At 41.0% G+C, this 13388-nt stretch overlaps 1 protein-coding gene across 1 annotated transcript in view; it reads right to left on the bottom strand.

Moving 5' to 3' along the window:
• The window catches only part of acer1 (alkaline ceramidase 1), a 43585-nt gene extending 32196 nt beyond the window's left edge, over positions 1-11389 (bottom strand). The window contains exon 1 of the mRNA XM_072594012.1: positions 11354-11389. The gene's annotated coding sequence lies outside the window, so the exon portion shown is untranslated. The remainder of the gene's footprint in view (positions 1-11353) is intronic.
• Positions 11390-13388: the final 1999 nt, after the last annotated feature.

Genomic DNA, 13388 nt, shown 5'->3' with positions numbered 1-13388 from the left:
AATGGCCTCAGTCTTCCTAATATACCTTATAAACAATATACTTAGTTGGAGGATATCAGAATATCAGACTAGCAGTGTGACAACTCAGAGACAGCGAAGGAGTTGATAGCGGTCGTGATGAGTTGAACTATATGAAGTCTGTGTAAATATGGAAATTAACTTTGCAAACATAGGTCTGTAGGCAAAGCTGAAGTGCACCCAGTTTATTTAACCTGGACCTGATGGTAAGTAGCTAAAGAGATAATAGTTGCACTGGTGGCAATCTTCCTGGAATCCTAAGATTCTGTCAGAGTACCAGAGAATTGGACTCTGCCAATGTAACAGTATTATTTTAAAAAGGGAAGCAGATTAAAAAAATACTACAGACCAGTTAGTTTTATGTAAGACCATAAGACGTGGGAGTGGAAGTAGGGCCATTCGGCCCATCGAGTCCACTCTGTCATTCAATCATGGCTGCTGGGCATTTCAGCGTCACTTACCTGCACTCTCCCCGTATCCCTTAGTTCCTTGCGAAATTAAGAATTTATCAATCTCTGCCTTGAAGACATTTAAAGTGCCGGCCTCCACTGCGCTCCGTGGCAATGAATTCCAGAGGCCGACCAGTCTCTGGCTGAAGAAATGTCTCTTCATTTCCGTTTTTAATTGACCCCCTCTAATTCTAAGGCTGTGCCCATGGGTCCTAGTGTCACCGCCTAACGGAAACAAGTTCCCAGCATCTACGCTTTCTAAGCTATGTATTATCTTCTAAGTTTCTATTAGGTCTCCCCTCAACCTTCTAAACTCAAATATATTTGTTATTGGGAACATGTTAGGATTCAATATAAAGGATGTAAGAACAGAAAATTTAGAAATGCATATTATGATCAGGCAGAGTCAGCATGGCTTCATGAAGGGACAATCGTGCCTGACAAATTTGCTTGAATTCTTTGAAGTGGTGACAAGCAGGCTGGATCAAGGGGAAGCAATGGATGTAATATATTTGAATTTTCATAAGGCATTTGATAAAATACCACATTACTACAAGACTACTTAACAAAATAACAGCCCATTATGTTGGAGGTTGTATATTAGCATGGTTAGAGGTTTGGCTAACTAATAGAAGACAGAGTTGGAATAAAGGAGGCATTTTCAGGATGGCAATCTGTAACTAGTGGAATGCCATCAGGGTCAGAGCTGGGGCCATGGTTATTTATAACAAATATAAATGACATGGGTGAGGAATGTGAGTGGTACTAGAGCCAAGTTTGTGGGTGATTCAAAACTAGTGGGAAGACGAGTGGTAAGGATGACACAAAGGTTCACTTGTCCAGAGTGTGGTGCTGGAAAAACATTGCAGGCCAGCACCACAATCTCGACTCTGATCTCCAGCATCTGCAGTCCTCACTTCCTCCACAAAGGTTCACTTGGCTAATACCAGATATGGAGGGACTGTCTTATGAGGAAAGGCTGAGTAGGTTAAATCAGTACTTATTGGAATTTAGAAATATGAGAGGCAATGTTATTAAAACAGAAAAGATTCTTAGAGGATTTGACAAGGTAGAAGCAGAAAAGTTGAATCCCCTAGAAGGAGAGTCTGGGACCAGAAGCATAATCTGAGAATAAAGGGTCATACATTTAATGCAAAGGTTAGGAAAATTCATCTCTCAGAAGGTTTTGAATCTGTGGAATTCTTTCCTGCAGAGGCTGCCAAGGTTGGATCATTAATTATATTCAAGACTGAGATAGACAGATTGTTTGATTAGTAGTGTTGCAGTGAAAAGGCAGGAAAGTGGAATTGAGGCTTATCAGATCAACCATAATCTCATTGAATGGCAGACATGTTGGGCTGAATGGCCTGCTACTGCACCTATATGTTATATTATCATTTCCAGTGTTATTCTGCATTAGTCATTGTGCATCAGATATAATTTCTAAACTGTAACCCATGACTTTAAGTGATTCTCCCACTGGAAGGAGTGGGTGTCACAAATGAAACATTGGGTTGCATTTTCCAACATTGAGTTTAGAGTGTTTTGGTGTGTGAAATTCTTGGCTCACAATTACTTTTCTCACACAATTTCTGCCAATGTCCTGCACTGGAATCAGATGGGCCCTGAAACAAAGAACCCACTGACTGACCACAATCCCTGTTGATCTCATGAAGGAGTGGTTCCTGCTGGCTTTCAGACATGGTCATTTCAGTGAAGCAATGTTTTGTTGTGTAAGTTACATGTGCTGTAGATGTGGCATTGACATTGCACAGTCTCACGTAGCACAATGTCCACATCCCCATCACTGCTTAGTGCTACCAACCCAAGCTAACTGCCTCACCATCTGTGCTCAAAACATTGTGCAAAACACAGAGACAGGCAGCCTCCAAATGAGCAGAAAGTGAGTGAGTGCTAGGAAATGAAGCTAAGGGCTGTAAGATACATCTTACTAAGAGGCAGTGGGATGCATGTATGTTCCTGTGTGCAAAGTGATCTGGCAGAAACATTCAGATTGTAAATTTCGCTGAAATCCAAATTCGAATCCTGAGTGGCTGAAGTGGTATGAAAATCAGGCTGAGAGATGATAGTTTGAGGCAGGTGGTTTGCAGATGCCAACATGTGCACACGAAGGATGAAGGATGATGTTTATGGGTCATGCGGTGACATTGTAAGTGAAGTAACCACTCTGACTTTCACGTCATGAATTTGCACCGTCCAGTTTCTCACAGAAGGACAGGAGATTTGGAAGTGCCATAGAAAAGAGGTGGTTTGGACAAATAATAAGATGCAAATGTACAAAAACAAGGTAGTCACCAGTTATTGGTGAGATTCATTCTGACGTTGTCATTTACAACTTAAGGCTAAAATTGGGAACTTTTTTCTCAAAGTTACTTTTCCAATTTTTCATTCTCGCATTTTCCTAACTTGCTCTTCATTGTTCATGCTGCTTCAGGGCAGGGACAATTCCACCCTTTGTAATTTATATTTCAATTATTTGTTTTGAAATGCATTCTGAATGACAGAAGTACTTGCATTTCTTGTTTCTCAGCAGCAATGTGCATCCAAAAGGAGAACTCAAAAATAAGATCAGAGGAAGCGTTAACTGAAAGGAATGAATTTCAAAAAGCTTGCACCATCACTGTTGTTTTAATACAAACCTCAGCATGTAAACACGCTGCGAGAAATTCCTGCAGTGGGAGGGCGTACAATATAGTCAGATCACCTGCAGGACAGGAGGTTGGCAAGAATTAACTTTAATATTACAAATTACAAAGACACTTATGTCAGACTCCTATTTATTGACTTTACTTCTGCCTTCAACACCATAATTCCAACAAAACTAATCTCCAGGCTCCAAGACCTAGGACTCTGCTCCCCCTTCTGCAACTGAATCCTCATCTTGCTGACCTACAGACCACAATTAGTGAGGATAGGCAACAACACCACCTCCACAATAATCCTCAACACTAGTGCCCCACAAGGCTGCATACTTATTCCCTTGCTATACTCCTTATACACTCACAACTGTGTAGCCAAATTCAGCTCTAACTTCATTTACAAATTTGCTGATGACACGACAGTAGTGGGTTGGAACTCAAACAATGATGAAGCATTGTACAGGAGAGAGAGTGACCAGCTTAGTGGCATCATGTAACACTCTCTCCCTCAATATCAGCAAAATGAAAGAGCTGGTTATTTGCCCCTATCTGAATCAGTGGTGCTGAAATGGAGCTGGTCGAGAGCTTCAAGTTCCAAGGAGTAAATATCGCCAACAAGCTATCCTGGTCCACCCATGTTGACGCTACAGTCAAGAAAGCGCACCAACACTTATACTTCCTCAGAAAGCTAAGGAATGTCAGAATCACACTGCAGTGCCAATATGCAGGCTCGTTTTCTTTTTCCAAAATTATCTACCTGGGAGATAACAACATCCCAGCATTGGCATAACTACCAATGCACAATCTCGATATAGTCACAAATCATGAGATTCAAACCCACACAATAATGTGGCGGACCAGACTGCGCATTCAAATCAATCCATGATCTCCAACGTACAGGTATACAATCCTTTATCCGAAATTCTGAAAAGCTCCAAAATCTAAGATTTTTGTTGAAGCTTTTTTCGGCATATCAACTTTGTGCAGCGTGTGAACTGATGACCCCACTTCACACCCACTAGAACCATGTCACTAGAGGTGACGTGACGGCATGGCCCAGCACTGGCAGGCGTCAATTGTGTCTCATACTATTCACATGTGGGTCTGCTGTTCGGTGAAACTTTTTATTTCACTATGAAAATGTCATTTATTCTGAAATCCGAAAATTTCTGAAATCTGAAAAACAACTAGCCCTAAGGAATTCAAACAAAGGATTGTGTACCTGTATTACTTTGAAGTGAGATGTAAGCCACATACCAGAAATTAATAGATCAGATGTGCTGAATCAACTACCCAACACAAAACAAACAAGATATTCTTCTTGATGTACACATTAATGCTCTCGATTACAAGCTGAAGATGTTCTCGAGCTTAACGCTGTTACACTTTGGTCAATGTTAACAGTTGAAATCAGCAACATCCAATATGAAAGTAGTCAGAGAGATCTACAGTATAGAAACACACCTTTGGGTCCAACTCGTCCATGCTGACCAGATATCCTAAAGTAATCTACACCCAATTGCCAGCATATGACCCATATCCCTCTAAATCCTTCCTATTCATACCCCCATCCAGAGCATTTACAAGGAGGATCTGGCAGTATTAAAGAAGGACTTGAGAAGATTCATTCATTTTGGCGGTACACAGATAGAATTAGTATATCACAAGGACAAACAATTCCCAATACCAAAAGTATTGCACCAAGGTAGATTCACTGGTCAGGGATGAATCAGGATATTCAATGACATAAGAATGTCCATGAGTCACGCCAAATATATCAACCCCAGCAGTGGAAGGAGCCTCTACATCCATTTACATTTTATTCACATGTGTATGAGAACAGCAGCAGACCTATTCACGGTGGGAAGTTTCACCATGCAATGGATCACTTCTCTAACTTACCCACTGTTCAATTTAGCCACACTACAATTGACACCATAAGCACTATTTTCAGTTTATTCGGTGTCTCAAATTAGATAGCATCTGACAAGAGACTGCAATTCATTGCCAAATTGTTTCAAGACATATGGACTAAGTGGGGAGTGTGACAATGCTGCTCCTTTGACAAGGTTATTCTGTCCTTGATTTTTTTGAGAGGGATCGTGAATGTATAGGTTCCAATGTGTCTGGTTTGTATGGGTTTTAGTGCCAATTTGATTATAGCTAACAGATATTGCCTCAATCAAAAGGTTATCAAGTTTAAAAAAAAACTTGTACAGTGAAAGGTGAGTGGCCAATTCTCCCAGCTCAGCTTTTCTCTGGCTTGTTTTGGTTTTAGTTGTCTGGCTGTTCAGACCTGCTGGTCAGCTGTTAGCTGGGAATCCAAACAAACAGATACAGTGAAAGGAGGTTTCATGCTAAACCTCTCTGCCATCTCTCTCTCTCCTGTAACAACCTGTGTCTGATTTTACCTTTTTGCCAAGGGGGGTGTTTATGGGCTCTGTTGTGGCATTTGGGACAGCATCATTAAGTTGGACTTTTGGATAGATTATGTTATTTTGTATTATGTTCTCTTTTGTTTGTGTTTCATTTGATACTCTAAATAAATTCCATTTTATTTAAAACAGAGGGGTGTTGACCAGCTGCAACACTCCTGGAATATCCACTTACACCTGCTTAAAACAACTAGAAAAGTTAGGGTCTGGGTTTCCTTCTTGAAATGTTTTGAGGGGGACTGGCCTGGTCAACAACAGATTGGGAGCTCTTTGCTTGACTTAATTTGGTGGTTCCAACTCGAAATTAGGCTTGTTGGCAGCGAGTGGTAGGTGTTAGCGCCTTTTTTTTTAATGTTGAGTTCGGTTGGTTTAAACATTGCTTGGTGTAGTAATGGCTTTTTCAGTCACTAAGAGTTTTCTGGGAGTGAAAGAAGTAACTTTGGGGGCGGGGGGGGGACAGTTTACAAAAAGTAAACAAGACAAAGCTGATGGAATTGGCAACTAGGTTGGAACTGAAATTGCTGGTGTCTCCGAAAAAAGGTATGGTTATTACTGAAATAGCTCAACATTTAAATGTGCTGGAAAAGCCATTAGAATCTTTGGAAACGGCTCTTAACATTGCTCAAGAGGCTCAGGGGTTTTGAAGATGCTTCCCACATTTGCCAAGGAAATTTAGAAAGGTTTTTAGAATTTGCAAACAGGCTCAAAAGGAAAGCTGAAAATGTAATAGAGCTGATCAAGCGCATGGGTATATCAGACAAACAGAAACATGCAGTGGAGATTGAAATATTTAAAGTGCAAGTGAGGCACAGGAGTTAGAAGATTAAAGACAGGGAGAGAAGATTTTTAGCTGATCAAAAAGAAGAGGAAAGTCTAGGCAGAAGAAAGGGGAAAAGAGAGAGAATAGAAAGGGAGAGAGAGAGAAGAAAGGAAGGCAAAGAGAGAATTTTAATTTAAGAAGTTGTGACTTAAGACAGGAGTTCAAAAATTCACTTCCTGAGATCGTGAGAACTCATGCAGAAGAGTAGAGAGTTAAGACTGCAAGATTAGAAGCTGAAATGGCTGATGATTATGAGATGGTCCATAAATCAAAGTTTGGCTTTCAACATCAATTTCAATCCATGAGGAATAGAAATTGGGGAAAAGAGAAGTCCTCACAGGGTAAGGGGAAGGTAGATCTCGGTGAAGATCATAAGGATAATGTACCACAGAGTAAAAAGGAAACCCTTGAAGGGGAAAGAGAAGTTTAAAAGCTCCGGTGTTTACACTGCAATAAAGTAGGCCACATGAATTCACAGTGTTGGTGGGTTAGGAAACAGGATAAGCCAGTGAATTTTGTTGAAGTGGTAATGGAAAGCCCAGTGGAGGCTAAAAATCTGCACCAGAATGTACAATCTGACTGGATGATAGTTAAGGAGGAAGTGCCAGATCTTTCTAAGCCATGTACTTGCAACGGTAAAGTCTACTCACATAGGCCAGGAGCAGCAGGTAAAGAGGTTACAATGTTAAGAGATACTTGATCCTCCCAATCTTTGACGTTGAAAGATGAGGAGATATGTACCTCTGAAGGACAATTGCCAGAAAAGGTACTAGTAATGGCAATTTACGGTGAGACAAGAAGTGCTAATTTATGTAGAGTGAGGTTAGAGTGTCCAGTGATGAGTGGAGAAGTCATGGTCGGAGTACTGGACAAACTCTCAGTTCCAGGAATATAATTTGTCCTTGTTAACGATATAGCTGGTAGGAGTGCTACCTCCTGTAGTTGAAAAGCCAGTGGAAACTCAGGCAACTGAACTATTAAAAGATGCATATCCAGGGATTTTTCCTGACTCTTTGGCAACAAGGTCACAAAGTCACCAGTTGAAACAGGAAAAATCAAAGAGTACAGATAAGAAAGTTGAAGTGGAATTAACAGAGACCCTGTTTGATCAGATGGTTGACACAAACCGGGGCAAGTGGCTGACAAAGTAGAAATCTTTAGCTCAGATAAATTAACATTGGAAAGATGAAAATTTAAAGCAATTGTATCAAAAGGCATACATGGAGGAATAATCTGAATGAATCCCTAAATGCTACTGCCTTAAAAATTATGTCTTAATGAGGAAATGGAGACTATCACATATTCAGGCAGATGGGAAATGTGCAGAAGTTCATCAAGTCAGAATGCCAGTAGGTTATAGAAAGGAGGTGTTGCGGGTGACACATGAACTAACCATAGGAGGTCATTTAGAGGTAAGAAAAACTCAAGCTAAAATCCAAGAACAATTTTTACTGGCCTGGACAAACAAGGATATAGTTGAATTTTGCCAGATATGTAATACATATCAGGTAACTGAGAAACCACAGGCAGTAATAAAATCTGCACCTTTAATACTTATTTCTGCATTTGAGGAACCTTTTACAACAGTCTTAATTGATTGCATAGGACCCCTACCTAAAGCAAAAAGTGGGAATCAGTATTTGTCAACAATAATGGATCTATCCACTCGACTTCCAGAGGCCATTCCATGGCACAATATCACAGCTAAAAGGATTGTAGAGGTGTTACTCAACATTTTCACTGGATATGGACTACCCACAGAGATACATTCAGATCAAGAGTCAAATTTTACCTCAAAATTATTCAAGGGTATTATGGACAGCTTAGGGATAAAACAATTCAAATCTACTGCATACCATTCAGAGTCACAGGGAGTGCTAGAAAGGTGGCATCAGACATAAAAGACCATGTTCATAATCAAGACTATTCAGATGATTGGGATAAAGGAATTATGTTTGTACTTCTTTCCATCAGAGATTCGCCAAACGAATCGACCAAATTCAGTCCATTTGGATTAGTTTTTGGGCATGAGTGAGAGGACCACTAAAATTAATTAGGGAGGAATTGGTAAGTCAGAATTCAGAGACCATATATTTGAACCATGCGTTAGATTTTAGGGAATAATTAAATAGAGTGGGGGAGTTCACCAGACAGCATTTAAAAGTGTCACAGCATCATGGAACAGGAAGCAGACAAGAAATCAAAAACTCGTAATTTCGCTATCGGAGATAAGGTATTAGTGTTACATCCAGTGACAGGTGAACCTTTAAAGGCAAGATTTAGTGGACCTTATCAAATCAAAAGGAAGTTGAGTGAGGTGAACTATTTCATAAGGACTCTAGACAGAAGGAAATCTCACATGAATATACTGAAAAGGTATTTTGACAGGGAAGGAAAGCAAAAGGAGGGATTGAGAGGATTCTATCGGAAAGCTGCACCATATTTTAGCAGTGTGGCTGCTCCACTCATTGAATTACTAAAGAAAGGCAAGAAGTTTTAGTAGACAGCGGACTGTAGGAAGGTGTTGAACGGCCTAAAAACTATATTAACCACTGACCCAGTATTAGCTACACCTGCTTACTCAAAGCCATTCAAGATGGCTATCGATGTGAATAACGTGGATGTCAGTGCTGTGCTCTTACAGGAAAAAAAGAAGACAGAAAGACCTATCAAGTATTTCTCCAGGAAATTGAATATTCATCAACAGAAATATTCGACAGTAATATGTATGAGGTAGTCATATACACTGATCATAACCCATTTAAGTTTGTGGAGAAAATTATGCACAAAAATTCCAGACTGTTTAGATGGAGCTTGTTTTACAGCCATTCAATTTGAAAATTGTGCACATGATAGGACAAGAAAACTTAATTGCCAATGCATTGTTGAGACTTGGAAGAGAAACTGAGGCATTTAGTGGCAGAAATAAATGGACTAAAAAGAATGTAATAGTGCATGTTTGCATGTTTATAGTCAATGTAATGTATATGGATGTTGTAGTGTACTAACAGTGTAAGATTAAGGAATTTTAAAATGGAGCCATCTTTGGATATTGATGGTTCATTTTTTTTTAAAGAGGGAGGTATGACGATGCAGCTCCTTTGACAAGGTTATTCCGCCGTTGAATTTTTTTGAGAGGGGTCGTAAATGCAGAGGGTCCGATGAGTCTGGTTTATATGTGTTTTAGGGGCAATTTGATTATAGTTGACAGATACTGAATCAGAAAAAAAGCTTTCAGATTAAAAAAAAAGTACAATGGAAGGGGAAAGGCCACTGCTCCCAGCTCAGCTTGTCCCTGGCTTGAATAGTCTGGCTATTCAGAGCTGCTAGTCAGTTGTTTTCTGGGAATCCAAAGAAACATCTGCAATGGAAGGACGTTCCATGCTAAATCTCTCTCTCCTGTAAGAACCTGTGTAGATTTTACCTATTTGTCAAGGGGTTGTTTATGGGCTCTGTAACTAAATTCTGTTTTGTTTAAAACCAAGAGGTTTTAACCAGCTGCATCACACCTGGAGTAGCCACGTACACCTGCTTAAACTAGAAAAGTTAAGGTCTGGGCTTTCACCTTCAAATGTTTTGATAAGGTCTGACCTGGTCCATAACAGGAATGACCAATATCACATCGTCACTTCATCATTATTGTTTAAATGCTCTAACTGAAGAATAGTATGTACTAACAAATCAATGATCATTATCTATCAAACAACAAAGTGAGAATTTTACATTGCATTGCTGCATTTCCATGCAACATCATTAGAGAAGGAATTACCACTAATTGGAAAGTGCTAATGACCTTGCCCAGCAATGATTTGTCTAATTATGCCAAGACAGAAGACACACTTCTTCAAAAACAGAGAATGGAATAAATTCACAATGAGTGAGCAGGTAGAAAATGCCCAAAACTGTGCATTGGGCAAACAGTGCAAGTTAGAAATACAAATACCTGGGATACCAGCAATGTTTTCTGGAATACTTAGATATTTTCTGTTCAATCTGTTCAGAGGTGTTATGATTCACCTCTGGAGCAGGTGGGACTCGAACCAAGGCCTCCTAGCTCAAATGTGAGGACACACTGCACGGCAGACCAATTTAAAGTCATGGTGCTACATTGTGAACAAACAGAAGCCAGCTCAGATTGATGTACAGCACACCAATCAGGTGAGCACAGAAAGCATGAACAGAAAGAAGAATTCATGGATGTTTCCTTCTTTACTCCTGGGTCACCTCTTGTCCCTGAGCTTCCATATTGTGCAGGATATGGAAGAACATAATGAATTAGATCACATGCCACAGTGAATGCTGAAGTGATTCTCTAAAATCATCCATAGTGGAACCACTGCTTGAGCGATATGATAGCATATAGCAGGATAGCTGTCACCGTGGATGTGCTGGCCACACAGTCAGATTTCTCACTATGGTCAGGCCAGGTATTAAGTGGGACTGTTGGCTGATGCAGAATAAAAGCCTGACTCCTACCAGGTTATCAGATATTCATCTGATAAATGGTGCTGAGGGTGGTCCTGCAATATCTGGTCAATGAGGGACCAGAACCATTGTTTGTGGCATTTAGATACAGAACCTGCAAATTTAGACTCGTGGTTAACAGCAACCTGCACCTTGAGAAAGCCTGTTAAACAGGCAATATTATGTTCACACTGTATATTTTCTCTGTCCAGAAATAAGCAAACAATGTTTTCTTCTCTTGTGGCAAAAGAACAACAACCATTTTCATCACGCGGATGAATTGGGAGATGCTGTCTGTTCCAGCCTGGAACAGCCCTAAATGCAAATAAATGAATGTCCACAGACATCTTCACAGCCATAGGCATTGTTATCTGTCCCCCCCCGTTCTGAAGCAGCAGGACCAGTTGTCAAGGGTTCGCAGATTTCCAATATCACCTCATTTGTAAAATGGAGATGATGCACACACTGTTCTTACTTTAATGGCTGAGGTTGAGGTAAGATAATCACTATTGGAAAACTGTTGTGGTCGCCAGCGCAGCACTCTTCTTCCACTCCTCTTCCTCCCACTGCCAACAGCTTGATCTCTTCAATGCTGCCTTTACTTCATCCTCCTCTCAAGCTGCAAGCCAAGTGTGATGGTAATTTTGAAGCACGACCTGATCCACATGTAGAACCATGCCCTATCTCTGAGTAATTCCATTAAATTTAGTTCCAGGTCAGTGACAAGAAGGTGTGACAGAATGAGCCAAGGGGGTGGAGAGCTATATAGGAGGGGGTTGGGGCTTTGGGCAGGGATGTGTGGGGGAAGTTAGCTGAGAGTGCGATAGGTAGATGGAGGTGGGGGTAATGGCAATAGGTTGGAGAGTGGAGTGGATAGGTGGGAAGGAAGATGGACAGGTGGGACAGGTCATGAGGGCAGTGCAGAGTTGGAAGGTTGGACTGGGATAAGGTGGGGGAAGGGAAAATGAAGAAACTGGTGAAATCCAAATTGACACTGTGGGATTGGAGGGCCCAGAGGCAGAAGATGAGGTGTTCTTCCTCCATGCATCAGATGATTAGGGAGTGGTAATGGAGGCAGCTCAGGATCTGCATGTCCTTGGCAGAGTGATGAAGGGCTTTTGCCCGAAATGTCAATTCTCCTGCTTCTTGGATGCTGCCTAACCTGCTATGCTTTTCCAGCACCATACTTTTGACTCTGATCTCCAGCATCCGTAGTCCTCACTTTTGCCTGAGGCAGGTATAGGAATCCAGAATTCAGCTTTGAAGGAACCTCAGCCAGTGCCCTTGTCTAACAGATCCAAGGTCTTGCTCCTGATGTGAAGGAGGGCACAGACTTGCCAGCAGAATGAGTGACCATTGCATTGTGGTACAGTGCACCATTCAAGTGGTGGTGATGAAGGAGAAATGTAGTGACAATAAGGGATACATACTGTTCTCTACAGCAAAAGCAGAGTCCCAAAGACTGTGTTGCCTACCTGCTGCTAAGGTTATCATCTCCTCAGAGTTATTGAGGACTTAAGAGTAGAAACGGAAAGATCCAGTTTTTTATGGTCTAAGAAGATGCCAACATTGATAGTACTAGGAAAGAGGTTCTGCGAAGGGATTATCAGAAGCTTGGGGACCACACAGGTAATAATGTGGCCTGAACCTTTCTCACACCACAAACACCTCTTGGTTTGGAAACCTTTACACCGGGGAGACCAAACAGACTGGGTGACCATCTCGCAAAACAATTCTGCTGTCTCTAGGAATGATCTTGACCTCCTAGCTGCTTGTCATTTCAATAAGCCTTGTTCTCGATCTTGGGCTGGTTGCAATTTTCCAACAATGCACAAGTTCAAAGCACACTCATTTTCCAGCCTGCAAATCTCAATATTAAATTCCAAAACTTCAGAAACAGACCATATTATGTTTGTTCCCCATTTTTCTTATTCTCTCCACACACTGCGGGCCCCCCGCAAAAAGCTTGTCTTGTTTACTTTCCTCTTAGTAGACCGGACCAACACATTAATTTACATCCATTTTACATCTCTATTTTACCAATAACAAACTGCCTTGTGCCCTGGACCTTCTATATCTGCCCACTTGTTCCTCCTCCACCTCTCAAAAGTGTCAAAAAAAAATTTTCAACTCCTTTCAGACCAGAATCTAAATGTTTCTCTCTCCACATACTGTTTCTCCAGAATTCTTTGTTAGCTCACACTTAAACAATCTTTGAAACATTCAGCATTTGTACTGATTATTTAGTCCTTTGCCAGTTAAAAGATGTACAGCACAGAAACAGACCCTTCCGTCCAACTCGTTCATGCTGACTAAATACCCCAACCTAATCTAGTCCAATTTTCCAGCACTTGGCCCATATCCCTCCAAACACTTCCTATTCATATACCCATCCAGATGCCTTTTAAATGTTGCAATCATACCAGCCTCCACCATTTCCACTGGCAGCACATTCCATACACGCACCACCCTCTGCATTAAAATATTGCCCCAAGGTCCCTTTTAACTTTCCCCTCTCACCCTAAACCTATGCCCTTTAGTT

The sequence above is a fragment of the Chiloscyllium punctatum genome, chromosome 24, assembly GCF_047496795.1.
Source record: "Chiloscyllium punctatum isolate Juve2018m chromosome 24, sChiPun1.3, whole genome shotgun sequence".
NCBI lineage: Eukaryota > Metazoa > Chordata > Chondrichthyes > Orectolobiformes > Hemiscylliidae > Chiloscyllium > Chiloscyllium punctatum.
Note: the sequence above shows the minus strand (reverse complement) of the source record. Positions and strands in the feature narration are given on the sequence as shown.